Below are 25,999 nucleotides of genomic sequence, written 5' to 3'. Positions count from 1 at the left end.
GATCAAATAAATTGTACTTCAATATTCTCACTTTTATGCTCCATAAACCTTTTTATTTAATCCATGAATTAATATCGTGTCATCTATCAATTGATATCGCCTCATATTCATAAACCTATGCCTTTTTGTTATAGACAACATATGTTTATGGCCATAAGATTCTTTTTACTTTGGCCAAAATTTCTTTTCATTTTAGTTTACAAATAATGATTGTATACATTTATGAGGTACAATATAATATTTCAACATATATACATCTAAGTAGCCAAAACAATTACAATTTTACTTCTGTGAATATTTATCATTTCCTTGTGTTAGAAAACGTCAACTCTGCTATCTTTTTATTAATTATATAATTAATAATTGTGAACTATACCTGCTTTATTGTGTTATAGAACACTAGAAATTTATTCTTCAATCTGCCTTTTCTCCATCCTTTCTATGTCTCCATCCTACAACTACTAGCCTTCAATGACCACTATTCCACTCTCCTATGACATCAAATTTTTAGCTTTCACGTATGGGTAATAATACATATTTGTATTTCTATGTCTGGATTAACTGAATAAACTGCAATTAAACTCCTGTAGTCTCAAAAGATAAGCCACTAAGTTTTTATACTAATTTTTTTTATCCATTTCATCAATCAAAAGACACTTTATTTGACTTCATATTCTGGTAATTGTGAATAGAGCTAGAAAATAACAAAAAGTGGGATTTTTTATATCAATTTTACCACTTTAGATGTGTATATAATCTCCATACTGTTGTCTTATGAGGGATGTACTAATGTATATTCTTTTTACCAGTGTCTGTCTTTTTCATTGTAGCCATTTTTCTGTGGTTTGGCTTGGTAGTTGCTTGGTGATTATTGATGCTAATCCTATTTTCATGTATTTTTTTACTCTTTAGAGCTTATTCTTCTGAGAGACAGAGGTCTTTTATAGCCACTTGCCTTTTTTTGTTTTGTTTTGTTTTGTTTTGTTTTGTTTTGTTTTAAATGAGATTGGTTGTTTCATTCATGTTAAGTTGCTGGAGTTCCTGATACACTCTGTATATTCCTTGTTGGATGAATTGAATGAACATATAATCTTTGGGTTGTCTGCTCAATTTCCTTTGCATGAAGAAACTTTTATTTTAATGTAATGCCAACTATCTTTTTTGCATGTGTTTTGGGGTTTTTCTTTAAATTCTTGTGTAGAACAATATCTCATAACATTTTCCTGCGGCTTCCTAGTACTTTCATAGCTTCAGATGTGAAATTAAGATCCTTGTTGCATTTTGAGTTGGTTTTTATGTATGGTGAGAGACAGGATAAACTACATTCATCTGCATGTATTTTGTGTTCTGTCTTCTAATTTTTGCAATGCATGTATTGTGTGCCTTTGTCAAAAATCATTCCACTTCAGTTACATAGGTGGACAGCTGCTTGTTGACTTTTGTGCCATTTTTGGACAATATTGATTTACAATATTTTTGGAGGACAGATATCATGTCACCTATAGGTTTATTGTTCTTGCTCAATTGCATTAGCCATTAGGGATCTTTTGTGGTCTCATTTGGAAGTATAGGATATCTCATTGTACTTATATGAGAAATACATGACCTACCATTTCCTTTAGGTATTGAAGGCCTGACAAACATATTGGGTTTAATAATCTTGGACCATTTTCTTTTGTAAATTTATGTTCACTTCAATCTCTTTCATCAGTGTTTTGTGCTTTTCATTTTAGAAAGCATTTACTTCCTTGGTTATAGTAATTACCTTGTATCATTATTTTCAATGATATTTCATTTGAGATTATTTTTTTCATCAAGTTATTTGGTATTGATTTTTATATGTTGTTTTTTTTTTCATTATGTAATTTTACTTAATTTATCCACACTCCCATCAAGGTGGTTCTTTCAAATTTATAAAAATGAGTACTTAATTTCCTTTTTCTAAATTCATTTTGCATGCTCTGTCTCCAGACCTAGTCATTTCTTCAAGGAATACTAATTGCTTAGGCATGTTTATTGCTACTGCTACCATGTCTCTTAGACTCTTTGGCTGGCTCAGCATAAAATGAGATTGCCATGAGTTCAAGGCTAACTTGGAGCTACAGAGTGAGTTCTGGGTCAGGTTCGGTTGAAGTAAGATCCTGACTTGACCTTAATCTTTGTCTCCATAGGTTCTGACTTGGTTCCCAGTTCCAGATATAGGTTCCTTTCCACTGAGCAGACCTCTTAGCCAATCACAAAGTCATTGCTTGCCAGTCAAAGCTGTGTGTCCCTATTGCACTGGTATGTACAAAATTGCCAGGATGATTGCTTTTGAGTAACTTAGACCCGTAGTTGCTTGCATCATTCTTGGCCACTTTCACCCAGTAGCTCATGCAGTACTTTCCAGCACTAAATGGGGCTAATCATCTGGGAACGGGCTCACTTCTGGATTCCAGCCAGGTCCCTCAGTGTTCTATACTAGAAGCATATGGTGTCTTCAACAATTGGGACTTAAATTTTACCTCTGGTGAGTAATCAAGTTCTTTGCTAGAAGCCTGTCTTGTTTTGGGACCTCGTATGTCTTTCTAATCAACATCTCAATGTGGATAGCAACTAATTTCTGGTACTGGGAATTACAGGACAGAGCTAAAAACAAACAAACAAACAAACAAATAAATGTTAGGCTTAATTCTCTTTAGGGCCCTTCTTGTAAGGCATTCCCCCAAAACTTCTATGAGAATTAAGTCTTTCAGTCTACCGTTAAGGATAAAGGTTTCTAATTTGGGTTATTTTGGGGTTTACTTTTGTGTTTATTTCCCACAGCATTTCCTTCTCCTTGCACCAACCTCCTCTCCCCCCAAAAAACCCTAAACCCTTCCATCATTATTGTCTGAGCCTCAAGGTGTATGTCAGATATGCCAGCAAGTCAAGCTGATGCAGGCTAGGTGTCTCAGATGAGTGAGAACATGTGACATTTGTCTTGATGTGATTGTGTGTGTTTGCTGAGTATGACCTGTTCTAAGTCTGTCCATTTTCCTACAAATTTCAATATATCATTTATCCTTACTGCTGAGTAGAATGACATTGTGTAAATGTACTACCACTTTGATATCCATTCATCTAATGATGGGCACCTGGGGTGATTCTAATTCTTAGCTATTATGAATTGAGCAGCTATAAATATGACTGAGAAAAGATATCTGCAGTGAAGAATGAAACATTTTGAGTAAATGCCCAGTAAGCAAATAATTGGGTCTGTTGGTAGTTCTACATTCATCTTTTTCAAGAGTCTCCATATTAATTCCCATAGTTTGCATACCAACCAACAATAAATAAAAGTTCCTCTTTCCCCACATCCTTATCGACATTTATTTTCTTTTGAGTTTTTTATGGTAGCCATGTTTACTACAGTAAGGCGGACTCTTTTCTCCCTCTGAGAACACCCTATTCAGTTTTCTACTCATTTTTGAGTGTTATTTAAAAATTTTTTATTGTTTAGTTTTTGAGCTCTTTGTAGATTCTGGATATTAAGCTTCTGTCAGTGGTATAGCTGGTAAAGATTATCTCCCTTTCAGTAGGTAATCTATTGGCTCTGTTTATGCTGTGGTTGTCTATGCAAAAGCTTTTTAGCTTCATGAGATCCTACTGGCTGAGTGATTTTCTTAATTTCCTGGTCTACTGGAGTTTTCTTTAGGAAGTCTTTCCACACTCCTATATCATGGAAAGTGCCTCTTCTTCTTTATTCCAGTAGGAGAAGATTTTCAGGTCTTATATTGAGGCCTTTAATCCATTTGGACTTGAGTTTTGTGTATGGAGAGATGAGTGGGTGTAGTTTCTTTTTCTACATTTGGTCATCAAATTTGTCCACTGCCACTTGGTGAAGATGCTGTCTTTTCTCCAGTCTGCATTATTGGCACCTTTGTCAAAGATCAAGTAGCTGTAGTTACTTAAGGCCCAGGTCTTCAGTTCTGTTCCATTGGTATATATTTCTGTTTTTATGCCAGTACCACATTGTTACTTTGGCTTTGTAGTAAAGCTTTAGATCAGATGTGGTGATATCTCCAGAGGTATCTTTTTTTTTTTTCCCCTGAGGTTATATCTGGATATCTGAGGGTTGCTGCCATTCCATATGAATTTTGAGATTTTTTTTTCTATCTCTGTAAAGAATGATGCTCTTTTTGTTCTGTTTTGTTTTGTTTTCAAGTTAGGGTTTCACTCTAGCCTAAGCTGACCTGGAATTGACTATATCATCTCAGGGAGGCCTTGAGTTCACTATAATCCTCCCACCTCTGCCTCCCAAGTGCTGGGATTAAAGGCATATGCCACCACACCCAGCTGTAATTTTTATTCTTACTACATTAAATCTGTATATTACCTTTGACAGAATTGCCTTTTTTTTTTGCACTATTAGTCCTACCTATCCAGTAGCATGGCGGGTCTTTTGATCTTCTCAAATCCACCTCAATTTCTTTCTTGATTGTTCTAAAGTTTCCATTACATAGGTCTTTTCCATCCTTGGTTAGAGTTATTCCAAGGCATTTAATTTGTGCGTGTGTGTGTGTGTGTGTGTGTGTATTGAAAATAGGACAGCCTCACTGATTTCTTTCTCTGTGTATTTGTCTTAGAATAAAGAAAGCTAGCTTCATAAGAGGAGTTGAGGAGCATTCTCTGTTCTCTGATTATGGACACTGTTTGAGAAATAATAGTTTCAGTTCTTCTATGGAGATTTGATAGAGTTTGGCTGAGAAGCCATCTGGACTTTAATTTTTGTGGAAGTTTTGATTACCTTTTAAATCTCAATGGATGAGTTTAGTTTTATTTTTTTTATTTTTTTAATGTGGAATGTGTATAGAAATTCATTTTCCCCAGATTATCCAATTTTGTGGGATATAGATTTTGGAACTATGTCCTGATATTATTGGTTAAAAATCACAAATTAAAGATGCCTACAGTTATTTAATTCAGGTTACACTTATTTGTGAATGAGCTTCTAAATTTGTTAGGACCTCTCCTTTTTCATTTCTGATTTCCTTGAGACTTTTTTAAATTTGATAAAATTGGCCAGTAGTTTATCAGTCTTGTTTATTTTTTCAAAGAACAAGCTCTTCATTCCATTGGTTTTCTTAATTGTTTTCCTACTTTCCAACTCATTAATTTCCACTATGAGCTCAATTATTTATTTACATCTGGAACTTTGAAGGTTGGCTTCCCCTTCTTTTTCCAATGTTGTTAGGTCAATGGTTGGGTTATTAATTTGAGATCTCTCTCTCTCTCTCTCTCTCTCTCTCTCTCTCTCTCTCTCTTTCTCTCTCTCTCTTTCTCTCTCTCCCCCCCCCTCTCTCTCTCTCTCTCTCTGTTATGAATGCATTTGCTGCTATGAATTTTCCCCTAGGACTGTCTTCATTGTATCCCATAAGTCTTGGTAAGTTGTGTTTTCATTATCATTCAAATCTAGAAATTTAACACTTTGCTTTTTTGATTTGTTCCACTACTGATTCATTGTTTAAAAGTGTATTGTTCAGTCTCCAGGTGCTGGCGAAATTCTTGATGTTTCTCTTGGTAATATTGAGCTTTAGAAGCATTATAATCTTATATTATGCAGGAAATATCATTAATTTTCCTGAATTTATGGAGACATTCCTTATGCCCTAATATATGATCTATTTTGGATAAGGTTCCATGGGCTGCTGAGAAGAATGTGAATTCTATATAGTTCAGATTTGCTTTGTGTCCTAATATATGGTCTATTTTAGAGAATGTTCCATGTGCTGCTGAAAAGAATGTATATTCTGCAGCCTTTGGATGAAATGTCCTATAGATATCTGTTAGGTCCATTCCTTCTATGACCTCATTTAGTCCAGATGCCTCTCTGTTTATTCTTTCCCTGGATGACCTGTCAATTGATGAGAGTAGGGTGTTAAAGTCACCCACCACCACTGTGTTTGGTGTTATCTGTGACCTTAGTTCTAATAGTGTTTGTTTGACGAATTTGGGAGCCCCCATGTTAGGTGCATATATGTTTAGGATTGTAATGTCCTCCTGTTGGAGTGTGCCCTTAATCAATATAAAGTGACCTTCCTTATCTTTCTTGACTAACGTCGGAGTAAAGTCTACCCTGTCTGATATTAGGATAGCAACCCCTGCTTGTTTTCTAGGCCCATTTTCTTGAAACACCATCTTCCAACCTTTCACCCTAAGATAATGTCTATCCTTTGTAGAAAGGTGAGTTTCTTGGAGACAACAAATTGTAGGATCCTGCCTTTTAACCCAGTCTGCAAATCTATATCTTTTCGTTGGGGCATTGAGACGTTGATATTAAGAGATATTATTGAAAGGTGTGTATTTATGTTTGCCATTTTTTTTTTTTTTTGTGTGTGTGTTTCTGGTTCTACCTGTGCTCTCTTCTGTTAACTGGTATTTGAGTATAGCTTGTTTTTTCTAGGTTCCTTATATGTGTGCTTTTCCTTTTGTTCAGCATGGAGGATTCTATCAAGTATTTTCTGTAGAGCTGGTTTTGTCTTCAAATACTCCTTTAACCTGCTTTTGTCATGGAATGTCTTTATTTCTCCATCTATTTGAATGGATAACTTTGCAGGATAAAGTAACCTTGGTTGACAGTTGTTATCTTTCAGAACTTGGAATATATCACTCCAAGCCCTTCTGGCTTTAAAAGTTTGTGTTGAATAATCTGCTGTAATCCTGATGGGCTTGCTTTTGTAGGTAACTTGATTTTTCTCTCTAACTGCTTTCAATATTTTTTCTTTGGTGTGTGTGTTTGGAAGTTTGATTATAATATGGCGAGGAGAGGTTCTTTCTGGGTTTTGTCTGGCTGGGGTTCTAAAGGATTCCTGTATCTGTATTGGCACCTCTTTCCCAATTTGGGGGAAATTTTCCTCTATGATTTTGTTGAAGATGCCTACTATGCCTCTGGAGTGGAGTTCTTCTCCTTCTACTATGCCCTGAATTCTTATATTGGATCTTTTCATAGTGTCCCGAATATCTTGAAATTCCCACTCATATTTTTCTATAAGTTTGTCTTTCTCTTTGTTGGACTGCATTAGGTCTGCCACCTGGTCTTCTAGCTTAGATATTCTGTCCTCTCCCTCATCCATCCTACTGGTGAGATTTTCTACAGAGTTTTTTATTTCATTAACTGTGTTCTTCATTGCTAGTAATTCTGACTGGTTTTTCTTTATTATTTCTATTTCCCTATTTATGTCTTGTATTGCCTTCTTTATTTCATTAAATTGGTGTCCTGCCTCTTCTTTTATTCCTTTGATTTCCTCTTTGATTTCCTCTTTGATTTCTTCTTTGATTGTTTTCATGTGTTCTTTGACCTCTTTGAACATATTTATAATTATTCTTTTGAACTCTTTCTCAGGCATTTCCTCTAACTCTTTCTCACTGGAGGACATTTCTGATGCATTAATACTTTTAGGTGGATTTATATCGTCTTGCTTTTTAGTGTTTCTTGTGTTATAATGTATATATTTTTGCATCTTGGATTAAGTTAATGCTTGGATTTTCTAGCTAGCTGTGTATTCTTAGCTGTATCAATTGATTTGATGTAATATATTTTCAGGGTAGGACCTTAAGGTATTAGGTGTGGCTCTTAAGACTCTCAGAGTATCTACAAAGATGTTCTTAGGGGTTGAGTTTCCCTGCTATAGGAGTATTCAAGCAGGCTGAGTGGAATAAAATACAGGTAGATTCTAAAATTTAACTAAACACTGTACACATTCAATCAAAAACAGCCCCAAATATGTATGCAAGAGTAGTTATTATAATGACCAGATCCTCTATCAACAAAGAGGTTTAGATTTCTGGTCTGTTGAGGCATCCAAATCAGCTTGTGACCAAGTGAGACCCTTCCCTGGTGCAATCCCGGTTACCTTGGGTGATTTTGGTCTCAGTCAAGTTGCTGCCTGGGTCGTCGGGCTGCTATTCTGATTTCTGGAGCTGGGCACTTGCTTTTCCTACGGGGCAAACCGAGCCGCTGCTGCTGCCTCTGCTGCTGCTGTAGCTGCCACCACCGGAGCCACCACCACTGCTGAAGCTGCTGCTGCCGTGTCCACCGCTGCTGCTCCCCCCGAAGCCGCTGCTGCAGGATCTGCCGCCGCTGCCGCTCCTGGGTCCGCTGCTGCTGGGGCCGCTGGTACCAGTGCTGCAGCCGCTGAAGTTGCTGCCGAACTCTGCTCCTGCTTGGGTCCCGCTGTCAGCCCAAGTTGGCGTGGCCGGGTCCCGGGCTGCTGCTGTGTTCGCTGGAGCTGGGCTCAGGCGGTGGGGGAGGGGAGGGAGCCGCGGCTGCTCTGGTTGTCTCGCTGCTCCACGTGTTCTTCTACCTCCCGGTCTGCTCCTCCGCTGCTCACTGCTGCTCTCCCCTCACGTGTCCCGAGTTGCGGAGAGCGCGGTGTGAGGGGAAAATCCCGCACCTGGCTTTTCCTGCTGCTCGAGCCGAGTCTGGCAGTTTTCTGCTGCGCCGCGGCCGTGGCGGTTGGCCGAGCTGCCGGAGCCACTTTTCCCACCTGTGCGGGCTCTGGATGCTCTATAACTCTTCTACTTCTCCACTGCTGTTTCAATTTCCTATACACCTCAGTTTTTAGTAAAAGTGTGTATTTTGCTGAGTTTTTTGGGTCTTTTTCCCCCCTAGGCTGCTTTGGCGTGGTACCTACGCCGCCATTTTGACCGGAAGTCCCCTCTATATAGTTCAGATGAATGTTCTATACATGTCTATTAGATCTAGTTGATCTATGGTGTTTTTGAGGTCTATTATTTCCCTGTTGCTTTTCTGCTTGGATGATCAGTGTATTGATGATAGTGGAGTATTGAAGTCCCCAACTATGATGGTGTTGGTGTTTATTTCTGTTCTTTTTTGTCAAGTAGCTTTTGTTTTATAAACTGTACTACACCCTGTGTTTGGTGCATATATATTTATGATTCTAATTTTTTTCATTTTAGATCAATCCCAGAGTAAAAGGTGTTCATCTTTGTTCCTTTTGATTATTTTGGTTGGAAGTCTATTTTTTTTTTTGGATATTAATAAAGCCACACCCACTTGTTTATCATTTCCTCTTGATTGGAATATAATTTTCCATCCTTTCACCTTGAGGAGGTAGGTATCTGCGTTTAGTGGTAAAGAAGGTATCTTGAAGATTGTAGATAGAAGGGTCCATTTTTCTAATCCTACCTGTTGTGTCTTTTGATGGATTAGTTAAGGCCATTCATATTTAAGGCTATAACTGTGAGGTTAGATTTAATCCCTGCCATGTTGGGGTGCTTTTTGGGGGTTGGTGATTTCTTGGGCTATGTACGTTTTGAGCCTACTCTACAGCTATTCATTATGATTTTCTTCTTGTAGGCTCTTCTGATTGGTAATTTGAATCTTCTGTGTAGCGAAATCCATGAAATATTCCATGTAGGTTTGCCTTTGTATTTACATAATCATAGAGTTAGCTTTTTATGTGAAAAGTGTTTTGTTTTGTTTTTTTTTTTTTTTTCATCATCTATTGTGAGGGATACTTTCACTGGGGACAGTAGTTTGGGTTGGAAGCCATAGTTTTTGAGACTTTGATGTACCCCATTACAGGCTTTTCTGGCTTTCAAGATTACCATCAAGAAATTTGATATAATTCTGATGAGTTTGCCTCTGTATGTAAAGCCCTTCTCTCCCTCCGTCTCTCTCTCTCTCTCTCTCTCTCTCTCTCTCTCTCTCTCTCTCTCTCTCTTTCTGCTTTTAGCACTCTCTGTCTCATTTTTTGGGGGGTTTAAAAGATTATATACCTTGGATAGTTTCTTCTTTATTCCAACCTGTTTGGAATTCTTTTAGTTTTTGCATCTGGTTGGGACTCTTTTCTGAGAGGATGGGAAAGTTTTCTTTGATAAATTTTATGAATAAGTTCCCCATTCCTTTCATTGATTGTCTTTCATGAAACCGTTAAGTTTTGTACTTTGTGCTATAAGGTTCTGTAGCAGAAAGCTTCAGGTTCATTGAGACGAACTTCCAGATGAGGCACAGTTATGGAGGAAGGGATTTATTAAAGTTCATAGAACCAGGGGAAGTTCCATAATGACAGAGGAAGCTGGCCTGCTTTCATGGGTCCACGCAGAGAGAGAGAAGCACAAGCCTAAAAGCCAAAAGCCATACAGCATAGCACACTTAAGGAACACCAGTTAGCACATGTTATATATCTTTAGATTGAAATCTCAAACCTACCACCACACCTTAAGATCTTCCAAGTAACATTGCCTCCAGCCAAATGGCTGCAGATGCAAACTCCAAACTTATAAAATACTGAATATATTGGAGTCCATCTATTCAAACTACCACATTCTGCCCATGGCCCCGAATAGATTTATAAACATCAGACATTGTAAATTGTACTCAGCTTAATTTCAAAGGTTCCCACAGTCTTGACCAATTTATGATAGTAAGTCCTGTAGAACCAAACAAGATAAATACTTCGAACATATAAACATTTTCAACTGGTATAATTCATAGCAAGGAGAGAATAAAACAATGCAAACTCAACCAACATCAAGCAATAATCAAACTTCTGCAGTTCAAGTTCAATATAGCCAGAGACTTCCAGTCTCCAGATTTTCCAATTCTGCCCATCTGTCTGGGCAGAGTAGCCAGGGAACACTTCCATCCTAGGTCAATAGTGAGCTCTTTGGTAGCTCATAGTGCTGGTATTCAGGTCTTCATACAAACCATAGTCCATCCTCTAAAGGCTCTTTCAGCCTATCAGGGCATCAGTCTCTGCCTCCTGCCAAATCTCAGCAGTGGCTTCTGGAACCATGTGCAATTCATGACCATGCCTCTCATTTTTCATGCTTCTGAAACTAATACCAGGTGTTCAGGACACAGCCACATTCTTAAGGCAGGGATAAAATAAATTGTAACCTTGAAAAGCAGGTTCCTTTTCCACTGAACATTTTCCAAAAGAGTTTGCATTTCTATGATAGTCTTTCCTCAGGCATCTTTCCATTGTAAAGCCTTTGGGCCATCTTCCTTTAGATTACTAATGTGTTTGATAATAGAAGGTTCAATAACCTAAGACCAGTCTCAGTAACTGTAATTTTAACTTACTTGAGGTTTTCCAGCTTAAAAGTCATAAATCTCTCAGTCCAATTATCTTTAGCCAAGCACTTCAGTCCATAACAATTTTAACCTTGATCATATTCTCTGGGCCTGGGCTGCAGAACATAGCCAGCCCTTATGCCAGTAGCCCAGTTCCAACAAAGTCCTCTGCAGTCTTTCCTTCCCCTTAGAAAACTCATAAACCAAGCATCAAAGTTCAATAGTGTCTGCATTTATCATTCTCAAACTCTCATCAGAATAGTCTGTAAAACTTGGCTTACCATACCAGAAGGCATCTTCAGTTGCAAGTACCAAGTCCATGCCCATTCCTCCAAAACAAAGGTTCCAAAAGATCAATATCCACATGATCAGGTTCATCTCAGCCCACTTCTTGGTACCCATTTCTATAGCAAACTGCTTCAGGTTCATTGAGACAAACTTCCAGACAAGGCACAGTTATGGAGGAAGGGATTTATTAAAGTTCACAGATCCAGGGGAAGTTCCATAATGGCAGAGGAAGCCTGTTTTCTTTCATAGGTCCAAGCAGAGAGAGAGAAACAGAAGCCTAAAAGCCAAAAGTCACACAGCACAGCACACTTCAGGAACTCAAGCTAGGCAAACTTTGCATATCTTTAGATTGAAATCTCAAACCCACCACCACACCTTAAGATCTGCCAGTGACACTGCCTCTAGCCAGGTGGCTACAGATGCAAGCTACAAACTAATAAAACACTAAATATATTGGGGGGGGGGGCATCTATTCAAACTACCACAGGTTCTATGGCATTGGATCAAGGTGTACTACTGTGTATTTACCATTATGGTTACATGCACAGTAATTTTACTATTCTAAGAAGTTCCTGAGCTTTTCCCATAATCATCTTTCTTTTCTTTCTTAAACCTTTGGAAGCAATTGATCATTTTACCACTCAAAGTTTTGTATTTTCCTCAATAACATAGAAATGGATCTTAAATCATGTTATCTTCATATGGTGATTTGTTCTAGCATTGAAGGTGCTTTCATAGTTTCTCCTATCTTTTGGGCCATGAAAATTATTTTATTCAATTACAGGGTAATATGTGTCTTGTTGAGGCCCAGTTATATATCTACACAATGATGCCATATGAATTGTATATGGATGGTTTCTAGATTAACTGTAGCTAGGATTTGACAATTAAATTAACAGAAATATTAACCCTAACAGTATGTTTTTGTATGGATAAAAGTTTTCAGATAAATCAAGGGCATATCTAAGATTATGAATATTGGCACAAGGTGTGAGGCTATATAGTTTTGTGAGCTCTTATCAAACTTTGACTGAAGTGGCTGTGTTCCCATTTAATGTTTTTCATGTATGCAAATAGTGTCTTTAGTATTTTAAGTTTCATGATTACAATGGGGTAAAATGATCAACAAGTGTGATATTTCAACTCTTAGTTCTCTGCTGATAAGTGGTACTTCAGATCACATGATAGGTTTAGTCATTGCCAGCATACTTTATTTCTCAGAATTCTGGTCCCTTTTGGACAGGTTGCTGACTTACTGCTAAGTTTCTTGTCAGATATGTACTTCTTAAGTAGTTTCCTGAAACTGTGGTCTGAATCTATTTTCTAAACAGTGTGCTTTGGTATGTCAAGTTTTCATTTGGTTGAAGTCCACTCATGTGTTAGTATTGTACATGATAATACTTGCCAAACTTAAGGTTACCAGATTCTCTCATGTGTATCTTTAAATTCTACCCACATTACCTCATGTATATCTTTAATTTCTACCCAAATGATAAAATATTAAATGTACTAGATCTTCTGACTTGTTGCTTATTACTCTAGTTGTTACTTGGGTAACTAGTTTGTAGGAACCAATTTTATATTTGGTTCATCATCTTAATTACCTGAAACAATTTCTATGAAGAATGTGAGCTTAATATAACATTAAATATACACCAAAACTTTAATAGGCCCACAAAATTCATGTGCCTTTTATTTAAAATTTGACCCTTTTAAATATTATTTATTTATCCTTACTTTAACATAATGAAATAACAGATGCATATTAAAAATACCTTTTGATTTCAGGTTCTTCTAATTTGTTACTGCTTAAAGCAAGCCTTCGGGCATTTATCTTGACCCATACTCTTATTTTTAAACAGAAGCCTTTTAACTTTTATTTCAGTCAGTTGTAAATTGGCTAGATATATAGTTTTCTACTTAATAAAGATTTAAAGTTAAAATGGAGCCTCCCATATCGTCATCTTATTCTAAAATAAGGGGTTAATTTAACTTTCATCTTTATATTCTTATTCTAATGAATCAAATAGTCCTTTGAAGGAAAATCCTACTTATACAAAATTGTTTACAATGCAACTTTTATGTGTTTTTCTATTAATTTGAATTTTTATATCAATAGCACTCATCAAATTTATACAGAATCTTCTGTGAAAGAAAGAAGAGCTATTTGTTTCAGGTGGATGGAGACTATTATTTCCTACAAATGAAAATGTTTATGTGCATATTATAGTCTTCTAAAAAGAAAACCAGCTCATAAATATTCATGTATTTCTTATGAATACAGTAGTCTCACAAAATTATAGACTTTCCATTTTGCCTGCGATATTTCTTATTCTAAAATGAGAGATCTGTTTCTGCAATTTGTATGCATTTTAGAAATAGAATGCTCATCAGAACACTACTTATTTAACAAGCATGTTCAGATGTTAGAACTTTTCTAAATTAAATATTTGGGGAATATTTTTAATTTAATAGAAAAATATGATGCACTTATATTATGTGACCCTTTAAACTGTGTATGGTTTTCAATCAATAATCCTAAATATCTAGAGTCCTTCAAGGTAGTAAATTGGTGAAAATATGATTAAAATAAACACCTCACTTCCACACACTACTTTTTTGTATTTATAGACAGAGCAGATGCAAAGATGAGTTTTATGGTAGAGACTGTGTGTGTGTGTGTGCGTGTGAGTGTGTAGTACAAGTTTCTTATGGTAATGATATGCCACATTTCAATAAAACTCTATGGGGACTGGAGAGATGGCTTAGCAGTTAAGCGCTTGCCTGTGAAGCCTAAGGACCCCGGTTCGAGGCTCGGTTCCCCAGGTCCCATGTTAGCCAGATGCACAAGGGGGCGCACACGTCTGGAGTTCGTTTGCAGGGGCTGGAATCCCTGGCGTGCCCATTCCCTCTCTCTCCCTCTATCTGTTTTTCTCTCTGTGTCTGTCGCTCTCAAATAAATAAATAAAAATTAAAAAAAAAAAAAAAAAACTCTATGGAAGGAAGTGACCAGTAAATCAGATGAGCATGTCAGAAAACATTACCACTTGGTACCTACAACCAACTGTTTGAGCCCATGTTAACCAAGTCCTTCAGCAGTCTCCTATGAGCATGAGATCAACTGGGTTTCAGTAAATTTAAGTCAAATACACCAACATCAAAGATTTTATCTATTTGTTTCAGTAAAAATACCACGTACTTCATGATCTCTAAAAAACTGAACAATCCCAAAGCCCTCATTCCAATGGGATAGTACAGATATTATTTCAAATAACATATTTTTAGTGTTAAATCCTATTCCTGAAAGTTGTTCTCTGGATACTTTTTTTTTTTTTTTTTTTTTTTTTTTTGCCTACTGAACACTTATGCTAAAAAAATGTGGACAAGTTTCACTGCAGAAGAGGGTACATACATATAGACAGTTGTATTGTAAAATTCTTCCACAATAAGAGCCAGTTGAACATTCACTCATGGATATCTAACTAACTTGGTTGTGTGAAAAGAGTAAGAAATCTATTTTCATTAGAGTGAATGAAGTCACCTTGTGTTACCATCTATTATCCTGAATTTTATAATTTAATATAATATCTGTATATGAATTTGATATGAGAAATCATAGTTTACCAAACATTGTCAATGGTGCCTTTGGACAAAGTTACCATGACAGCTAATGTAGTATCTCTGTGAGCATTGTGACATTTCCATCTTGTACGTCTATCTTTTCTTTGGTAGTTAGATAGAGTTCTTGGCTTCTCACACTGGGAAATCCAGTCATCATCTTTGAATATCACAAAGCCATAAATCTCTCACCCCCCACCTCTGAGTTTCCCAGTGTGACCAACACCTTTGCTCCATACACATTTTCAGTTTTGCAGATTGAGTCTTCTAGGCTCTTCTGAAGACATAGCTTTCTAGGGATAAGTTTTCAAATAATATGGAGTGAACTGAATTCAAATTTTCTACTAGGCCTAACCTCTCCTCAATATGCTGCTAAACTATTTTCCACATTTGTTATAGAAGAAAGAGCTGTCATAGAAACTAAGTGGTTACAGAAAAGTAAACTTCCAGGATTCTACACTTTAGAACCAAAACTCAGAATAAAATCCCAATCTTCTCAGTACTATAAGCCATCATATTGCAGCTTTCATTGTAATTGTTAGAGCTTAGGCAAAATATCACTAGGAAGGTTCTGAAATTTATCATCCTATCCCATAGCTTTAGTAGAAGCAAGAGTTACTCACTATACTAAAGTCTTTCTGAGTGTTAATATATGTAAAAAAGAGAAGTGCCTACTTTTCAGCTCATTCAAGTAAGGCTTTAGAAAAAAGCTAATTCCTTTTCTGGTGTTTTGGGGATCATGGACTAAAGAGTTCATTTTACTTTCTGTTCTTCACAAGGAAATAGAATTCTAACAGGTTTCCAAATTGTGATATTAATATTTATCATCGTTATTCATCATCACTCTCATTAAAACTTGATAATGTCTGAATATTCATAGTTATGCTTTCACATAATCTGTGCCTCAGTGAAAGCATATTTTCAGTGACAGTAGAACTTCTTTTCTTTAATTTTGTCGTGAAAATCTCTTGATGACATTTCAGTAACATGCTGAGGAAAATCCTTTGTGACTTCAGACTTAATACACATTGCTGGTTTCTACATTTGTAGTTATTGTAGACTTTCCACTGATCAGACTGGGTTCTGTGAATGCAGAACTGATGTAAAGTCGGGCTAGTTGCCTTGAATCCAAACCATTTCCTTTTTACCTCTGCTCTGTGTAACAGTGGAACCCAGTAAATAGATTGTCAGTAGCCCTGAAGGGATTGGTAAGCAGCTACTAAGCCCTGGATGTTTTCCCTAAGTTTCTTTGTGCAGCTATGTTAAAGAGGGACTTTTATTTTAATGCAAGATAATTCAGCTGATGGTGTCCTAGATGGCTTTCCATACCTGAGCTAGGTGTTTTTAGCCATTCATATATATTTTCATTTGCACTTCTAATTGTGTAATACGGTTAATTAACAAAAATCTCTCTCGTCTTCTTGATCAAGGCATGCACTAAGTGCCAGCCACATGGTAATTAATTTGGCAAGTGCTAAAGATTACCAAGAAAAGTAAGTACTTTCATTTAAGCTGCACACAGTGTAGTAGAAAGATAAGCATATGGTCACATTATCTTGGAAATAAAGTGCATGCCAGTGATTTGGTGAGCAGAGACTTTCAGTGCTCTTCTGCAAATGGTACCTGATGATAAAAGTGGAGAAATGGGGGAGGGGAAAAGAATCTGAAAGTTTTACATGTTTCAATATATTGTGATTGTGTGTTATCAACCTATTGTTATTGATCTACGGTGACTTTTTTTGCCCTTTTTTTTTTTTTTTTTTTCCTCAAGGTAGGGTCTCACTCTAGCTCAGGCTGACCTGCAACTCACTATGTAGTCTCAGGGTGGTTTTGAACTCATGGCCATCCTCCTACCTCTGTCTCCCAAGTGCTGGTATTAAAGGCGTGTGCCACCATACCTGGCTATTTTGCACTGTTTACAAAGTTCCAGATTTTATGTATATGTGTGTGTGTGTGTGTGTGTGTGTGTTTAGTTTTTAAGTGCTTTTTAATCCATTACCATTAAAATTAGAGGACATCATTTGCAGGAATTCAGTCTTGGGAAATTTGTTGAGGGCTGTTCTTTGACATAGAAATGTCATTAATATTTTTTTAAAAATATAGCATGTGTCCATTATACAATTTCTTGCCTTATTTTCTTGAGTCTGTAATCTAATATCCACGTCTAAAAGTAGTCACTGAAATGTGCCTTCATCATCACACATGGGTTCTGTATTGCAAATACATTGTGCAGTTCTCAGGCTTCATGCATGACTCAGCAACATTCACTATGATAGAAAACACCTTCCTCCTGGAGTTGCTGTTCTTAGGTGCCATTCGCACCTTGCTCCTTACTTACCTGAATCTCACAAAAGCAGCTCCATTAGGTTCCATTTGCTTGTTTTATTTTTCTGTCCCCAACTCCAACTCTAGAGTACCCATGACTTCAGTTCTTGGGCTTTCTTTTCTAATGATACTTTCTACTTTAATAACTAAAACTTCTTTCTACGGTTTTACTGTTCTGGTTTGTTCTAGACACATTTTCCCTCTGAAACTCAGATTTCTGCCTGCAAGTACTTGTGTGATGTGTCCATGTAAATATCTAATTGACATCTTGAAGTTGGATCACAATAAAGTTTAATAGTCTATCCAGTTTACTAAGTGTCATGTCTATCATCAGCATAAATGCTAACTCTACTTTTTCATTTGTCCAGGCCCAAAATCATAGTACTTGCTTTCACTGTGTTCTAACTCTGTAGTCAATCTGTACAACCCATATGCCAGTCACTGCTTATCTCTAGTGCTTCTGTTGTGCTCTAAGTCATTTCTTTTCTCACCTTTCTAGATTCATTTAGACACTTTTCCTATTGTTTCTCTGACTCTCATTTTTACTTCTTCACATTTCTCCTCAATATGCAGCCAGAACCATCCTATCAGTTTTTTTTTTAATCTAAAGCCACCATTTTTAATTTGAAGACAAAGTTGATATCTCTGATTTCTAAAATAAGTCGTGTAGATGATTATCACTTCCTTATGTATTGACCTCTTCTCCTCTGTGTTCTACTTCTTTCATTCAGTATACCTTGAAACCCTCTGGAGTCCAGCAAAAACAACTAGTAATGTTCTCTCACTATAGTGCTCTTCCCATTTCCTGGAATAGAATGTCTCTCTCTGGTTATCCACAGTGAGCCATTTTCATTGCCTTTCTTTACTAATGTGGATCAAACAAGTTTGCTCACTCCAAAATTCACGTCAAACTCTCTTCCCAGACATTTATTACATTTTTATGCTTCTAATTTTTTCTCCTTAGCATGTACTGCTATGTTATATACAATATAATTTATTAGTTTTATTTCATTTTGTGTTCTCAACTATATTTTCATAGAGACAATGACTTGTGTGTGTGTTTCATTTGGATTGATATTTTCTAAGCACCAAAATTAGTACTGGTATCATACAATATGAATACAGTACAGTATAAAAGGTGCTCAAAAGCATCTATAGAGAGAATGAATGGATTCTGTATCCTGTCATTAGCTGTACTGCATATGCCTTTTAGCTCCTTTCAGGTAGAAAACAAAACACACACACAAAAAATAATATACACTATGCCTCTGGAAGGTATTGTAAAGATTAACGTATGTGAAAGAGAAAAGCTATGGCAGGAATGAGCAAAAACGATAAGATGGGCTGCAAATCAATCTTAGTGTTGCCCCAGCTTCAACCACATGAAGCTGTTCTGCATAAGGCAGCCAGGCCTTTGTACCAGTCGGTCACTGTGTCAGTCTGTGTAGGCTACTGAAATATAAGTTAGTGAAGCCTCATGTGTAGCTGGCTTGTTCGGAACAATTTCCAAATCAGATAAAGGCTGTTGTAGGTATTTGCTGCACTTATAGTCACTGAGACGAAGGACTTTTAAAAGTACAGAAAGAAGTTTTAGGTGTCTACTTAATTTACCAAGTATGTTTTATCCTTAGGACTATACTTCCTAAAAGGCTTAGTCTCCAGACAGCTATATTGTTTAGCCCTATACCTCCTTTACACTCTTTTGAATAGGTCTGTCTGTTCTTTTTTTTTTAATTTTTTATTTATTTATTTGAGGGCGACAGACACAGAGAGAAAGACAGATAGAAGGGAAGAGAGAGAATGGGCGCGCCAGGGCTTCCAGCCTCTGCAAACGAACTCCAGACGCGTGCGCCCCCTTGTGCATCTGGCTAACGTGGGACCTGGGGAACCGAGCCTCGAACCGGGGTCCTTAGGCTTCACAGGCAAGCGCTTAACCGCTAAGCCATCTCTCCAGCCCTGTCTGTTCTTTCTTATGCTGCAACATGCCACTCACACATACAAAGCCATGTCTTGAAATACAGTAGATTATTTGCTTAGTTAGATATTTTCTATTTGTTGTCTTCATCTCCAATGAGAACATATGGGCCAAAGAGGATGTAGAACACTACACATGGTATGCCAAGTACCTGTGGAGTACTTAAATGAAGGAATGACTTTAAGACTTCATGCCAGGTTGGTCTATTTAGCTCCTAGAAATCTGGGCAGGGATTACAGTCTTTTAATTTAATGTTAAACATAGAATAGTGAAGTAAACATAAATGTCTATAATAAATGTCTATAGTAAGCATGCACCGTGGCCTACTTAACACATTTTCCAATGCCATTTTTTAAATGTAACTACAAATAAATTTAATTCCTGCCTAATGGTACCCACAACAAATTTCTCACACTCATATGGTTCCTTAGTGTTAAAGTAGTGCTAAAGTTTTCTTATTTCTTATTTGTATCTTCATATTGTCTCAGGACAAAATGCTAGAGTAGACTTTAGGCTAAGAAAGACCACTATGTACTTTCCAACAACTTTTGTCCCAAACATTAAAGCAGAGAAGATGCAATGGAACAGAATTCCACCAGAGGGCAGTGTGGGACCTCTTGTGATGAGCTACTGTCAGAAGATTGCAACAAAAGAAGCTTGGAGACAAAAGCTTTAAAAAATCATAGAGGAATAGTTTGCTGATGTAGTTAGTGGTTTTGCTTCATTTCAGAACAAAAGTCAAGAAAGGGAGAAAGAAAAGTGCTTCAAATTGTAGTTAGAATAGCAATAATAAAGGTATTTGTAGAAATTTCACAGAAAAAGAAGCACAAATCTCCCTTGGAATGATAAACCAGGTCGTATTTTTTTAAATGTTAATTAAAATGATGGAGATATAATTTCTAACCAATTATATTTGCAAAAATCTAACTTCTTCCTTTAGTAGTATCATAACTTGCTGGGAGAAACAAAATTCCGAAAGAAAATGGCACAAATTATATTCAAGGTTAGAAATGTGCTTGTCCTGAGACCTCTATACACACAGTTAAGAGTTTTTCCCCCCGCATGTGTACTTCTCACACACTAGAGTACTCACTCAAAGTTATTCACTTCTTAAATAATATCAAACTTTAAAAGTAAATCAATTTTGTGAAAGTTGTAATTATATTTTTGTGATGTATAAAAGATAGAAAAAAAAGTTAAAAAATAATATGAACATGGGTTGTTGTTTACCAGTAATGAAAACTGCCTGATTTACTTTGATTTATCCAAATTATTTGTAAAGGTATGTAAAGCATGTAATTTTTATAAAGGAAGCATATTATTGTGTGTATGTGTGTGTATACACACACACACACACATTATATATATATATATATATATATATATATATATATATATATATATATATATGATATATATATATATCATAAGCCGCACTAAACATCGTCTTACTGAGAAAGGAAAAAGCCAGGGTGAAAGCCAGGGCAGGAGTACAGACTTGCTATACACCAATATGCATCACTTAGTCACTTAAATTCATGGATCATTTAATTAATTACAGATTCTCAAATTGGGATGACTATTTTTAACAAATAATTAATTAATTTGAACGTGTGTGGTAGGGGGAGAGTCTGCTTGCCACTGCAAAGGATGCTCAATTGGCTTTGTGTGGGTGGTTGGGCTGGGGAATTGAACTTGACTGACAGGCTTTGCAAACAAGCATCTTTAACTACTGAGCCATCTTGACAGCCCTATGAATATGTTTGTTTTTCTCTCACAGATGCACTAGATAGATTCAAGTGTTTGATGTCAGAGCTAGCTAGCCAGTAACTCCTAATTGTTTATTTGATAAAATTTAAATCTATGACTTGGGGGATACTTGAAATGAATGAAGCAAATTTTCTTGCAAGGCTATCTCAAACAGAAGTTGCAAAGTTTGTTGGATTTTTTCCTCCAGTGCTTTTATTCAGAGTTCTCATGACTTTCCAGGATAATGCTATTCCCTATGGAAGACCAGTTATCACAGGCTCATCTGTCTTGGGGCAAAGAGGGAAGAAGTCCTTACCTAACCTCCACTTGCCTTGTAAGAGGCATTTTAGGAATCACGTTCATTTTTTTAAAAGAATTTTATTTTTATTTATTTATTAGACAGAGAGATTGAGAGAGAGAGAGAGAGAGAGAGAGAGAGAGAGAGAGAGAGAGAGAGAGGGAGGGAGGGCGAGAGAGAATGGGCATGCCACTGCAAATGAACTCCAGATGCATGTGCATCTGGCTTATGTGGGTTCCTGGGAGTCAAAGCTGGGTCCTTAGGCTTCACAGACAAGTGCCATAATTGCTAAGCCATCTGCCTAGCCCACATTCATTTTTTAACATAATATCTAGTAGAACTTAGCAGTGACACTCCTCCTGAAATACACATATGTCAGGTATAAAGTCTCTTTCTTTGAGAATTTGTGTTCTAAACAAATGCTTGGCAAAGCACTGTGTGCCTTTGAGAAACAGCCAGGGGTTGGGGCCACTTTGCCTTAAGAGGGGCCAGCTTACCTTAAGAGCTGATGAGGGCCTTCCCATCCCTTTATGGCTATAAATTTTGAACTTTATAGGCAAAGTGCATGAGATGGCAGGAGAGAAGTCATTTTTAGTGAAGGAAAGAACACAGAAAAATACAAGGTTTTGAAAATATATGGTTTCTTGGAAGAAGTGCGTAGTGTTTACTCTTCCAAAGCAAGTTTGCGTGTATTCATTAATGACTTTTGTATTTTGAGAGGAAGCAAATCACTAATACTAATGTCATACAACTTAATAGGATTTGTTTTAGGTAGGCTATGATACTTAACAGGGGAATATTCTGAGAAATATAAAATTTATGTAACTTAGTTAATGATACACACACACACACACACACTGAAAATAAAACAGACATCAGATTTAAATTTCCATGCTACCAGGCCTGAACAGGATTGTTTGCTGCTTCTCTTTTATTTTACCTTTGATCCTTGTCATGACGCTCTGTAAACTTGAAACTTGCTGTCCTGTGTCTTCAATGTATTTCCCCGCGCTTAAGTTTCCTGTGTGTTTGCCTCATAGGCAGGAAACCCATGGGAAAAGGAAAGTAATCTTGTCTCACCTCTAACCCTCTAAAACCCCTTAATTTTCACCTTCAGAAGACCCTCCCCACATGCACCACCCTTGAAAGTTCAGTACCAGCTACCCCTCCCCCAACTTGTCCTCTACAGCCTGGATAGGAGCACCTTCACCACATATATATGGTTATTCTCTCCGTACACCCTACATTTATGTTACTGGGATCTTTATAAACTTTTCTCTAATTATCCATTTGAAAATGTCACCAGTTTTTAGATGGTACATAGTGAACAGTCCAGAAGTTATTGTTCTTACCTAAATAAAAACTGATGAAAGTCTACTGAAGAAATAACAGAAGAAATAAAAGGGCTACAAAGAATTCCAGATTGATGACTCAAAATGAATTCTAGAAGAGAACCAAAAGAAAGGGAGTTGGGGATACTGTAGTTAAACTAATTCAAAATAATTAATCACCTGACCATATCTGCAAGAAAGAAAGAAAAAGAGGAACTTCTTAAATGACCAGTACCAAGATGGAACAAAATATGGGATTCATATAACTAAATGACAGAGGGCAAAATTTAGGGCAGGGATAGGCTCCGCAGCATGTGTGGAAGTACATGGACACAGGGGCTCATGGCGTTCCATCATCATTTGTGGAGGGTGGTGCTAGAGTCACGTAGACAAGAAAATAGAGGCAAGTAGGTGTACAAGAGATACAGGAGTGAACATCAAGAATGCTTGCATGTGTCAAGCTCCTCCCCACGAGACTCACTCAATCAAATCCAGTTCAGACGCCTGACAATGGTGGATACAAAGTGGACAGTTCAGTGTGGTGTGACATCCTGTGCAAGACTTTCAGTTTTCCATAACCATGGTACCCAAGTCATGCCATTGATTGCAGCAAAGTCAAGTGGGTGCAATAGTGGTAAGCCAAAAGCCTGCCTGGCACAGAGGCCTGACCACACCCACATTTAACCATGCCTCAAATTTTGATCAAGTCTGTATCTTCATCATGTGGCCAAGTTAGCTGTTTTCATCACGTTTCACAACAGCCACATTCTGATATGTCTGGAGATGGTTATCAGTGTCTCTCATGATGAGAAGTGTGAATGGGGCAAGGTTAAAAGTAATGTAATCACATTATTAAATTCGAGATTCTTTCCATTTTAAAAACGTAGATGACATTTTCAAAATTTACTATATTTTATAAGAAGTGTGCACTAACAGATTGTACCACCGGAACTACAGGTTCCTTCTCTATTTTATAACACAAGATTATATAAGGCCATTTCTAGGCATGTGTACAACATACTTTGGACATATTTTCCCCAAATTTTATGCTTTCTGAGGTTTAAAAATGTATTTTAATTTACAATTTCCAAGGACAATAAATAGAAAATGGTTTTCTAAATTAACACATCCAAAACTTAAACCAGGTGGATATAAATGTTAGAACTGAAATAATAGACTTTTATAAGGACCTCATTATGGAATATAAAATGTAGATAGTCCCCTGCCAATCAAAGGTGCTGTATTAATACTGAGGTGCAAATGATCAAGGGTGCAAGTCTACACAGCTCATCTTTGTGTTGAACATTCTGTTGAATGATCTTCTCATGGGACAGAAAAGACAGCATAATGAATATCTTATTAAACTTGACAGAAATAGAAAAAAAAAAAAAAAGACTGACAGTCTATTTCATTCCAGGCAGAAATAAGAAGCAAGCTGTTCCTGGCCTGCGGTACTCTAGTGGAGGGTGTCTGACTGGCAGCATGTTGGCACTGGTGCTGAGTGACATGATGTGCTTCGGCTCCAGGTGAGTCAATGAGGCAGCATGACAGCTTCTCCATGAGCCAAAGTGTGCTCCTTTCCCTTACAGCAGTATAACAAAGCTCATTCCCCTATCCAGCCCTTCAGGTACTTTTATTGTTTACGAAACAAAAACAAAAGAAATATTTTGAAATTCTATATTGTGCCTAATATCCGAGCATATTTTCCCACACCTAACATTAAGTGACAAATTAGGAAACTATAAATATAATTCCTTTGTGTTATCAGAAATCCTTGGCTGGGACATGGTTTCGTAGGCTTCTGAACAGCAGGATCCTTAGGGCTAAGTCCTAGAAGCCCAATCACTGTCACTTTTAAAGAAGAAAATAAGAACAGGTCAATAGCCTAATGACTCAAAGAATCTTTGAGTCAGTAAAAGTCTGTATATGTATACATTATAAACAATATAATATATATAATTTTAAACTAAGAAAAAACTCTTGTTTATCAAAATATGAGTTTGAAAGAGTATTGACAATAATTCCTACTTGGTAAATGTATAAATGATACAAAGAAGGTATAAAATTGGAGGAAGACATATAAAGATAACTATAAAGAATTATGCTTTCAGACATGTTTGTAATAATTTTGTCAGTCACAATGAAGAAATGTGATGTTCAGAATCACAAAGTATTATACACTGCAACAACTTGAAACTTAATGTATATTTTAAGATTAGGCAGAATCTTTTACCATACATATGTACTTCACAAATATTGCTGTAATTTTAACAAAAACCACACCTTTGCATAAATAATCATAAGAATACATTGACCATCAAAGCTTTGAAATTTACTTTTCCCTTGACATGACTTATTATGACTTTTAAAAAGTATATTTAAGGGTTTTTTTTTAAATTTTTATTTATTTATTTATTTGAGAGCGTCAGACACAGAGAGAAAGACAGATAGAGGGAGAGAGAGAATGGGCACGCCAGGGCTTCCAGCCTCTGCAAACGAACTCCAGACACGTGCACCCCCTTGTGCATCTGGCTAACGTGGGACCTGGGGAACCAAGCCTCGAACCGGGGTCCTTAGGCTTCACAGGCAAGCACTTAACCGCTAAACCATCTCTCCAGCCCAAAAAGTATATTTAATACATAGCTGTTCCTTTGTTTATATTTCATTTCTTTGTGACATGAAATCTCATTGGTGTTATATAACAAAAAAAAAAAAACAAATTAAAAATACAGAACATGAAATAGCTAAAGAATAATATATCACAATAATTTTGCTTACCCTTTCAACTATGTTTTAATACCTTTGCAGATCATACATACACATGCATAAAGAATTTATGCATTTTTATAAGTACTTACTTTTTTGGAACTAGTGTCTCCTTCTAGCCTAGGCTTCAAAATCACTGTGATCCTCCAATCTCAGTCTCCTGAGTGCTAGAATTAAAGGCTTATACCACTTAGCTATATGTAAAATTTTTAAAAAATATTGGTGGAAATTTCTTTCATAGACTTATCTGTTCCCAACTTCCACATAGATTGTGGTATACAGGCCTATCTCAATCTTGTCATTCATACTGTATATCCTACTGGTTATACATTCAGCATTTTCCTTAAGTGCAGAAGTATAAATGTTACTTATATTTTATACTTGTATTTTGTACTTGAGCCCAAAATGCCCATGTTTCCAAATCATTACTTCTAACCAAATTTTTGTATTATGTTACATTGATATTCCCAATGAATCAAAGCTACCTCAAAATCTCTATTTCCATTGTTGATCTTTCTTGTAGCTTTGCTTTTTGTTTAATGTTACTCTTCATTGGGAAAAACACTATGTATTTACTTTTAGGAAGA

At 36.6% G+C, this 25,999-nt stretch overlaps 1 protein-coding gene across 50 annotated transcripts in view; it reads left to right on the top strand.

Annotated features, from left to right (window-relative positions):
- Ptprd (protein tyrosine phosphatase receptor type D) overlaps positions 1 to 25,999 on the top strand; it is a 2,343,620-nt gene that overhangs the window by 634,473 nt on the left and 1,683,148 nt on the right. For all 50 annotated transcript variants that reach the window (XM_045148487.1, XM_045148550.1, XM_045148541.1 and 47 more), the window contains one exon: positions 24,064 to 24,172. The gene's annotated coding sequence lies outside the window, so the exon portion shown is untranslated. The remainder of the gene's footprint in view (positions 1 to 24,063; positions 24,173 to 25,999) is intronic.

The sequence above is a fragment of the Jaculus jaculus genome, chromosome 1 (assembly GCF_020740685.1).
Source record: "Jaculus jaculus isolate mJacJac1 chromosome 1, mJacJac1.mat.Y.cur, whole genome shotgun sequence".
NCBI classification, from domain to species: Eukaryota; Metazoa; Chordata; class Mammalia; order Rodentia; family Dipodidae; genus Jaculus; species Jaculus jaculus.
The sequence above is the reverse complement of the archived record's forward strand: the minus strand, read 5'-3'. Positions and strand labels throughout refer to the sequence as shown.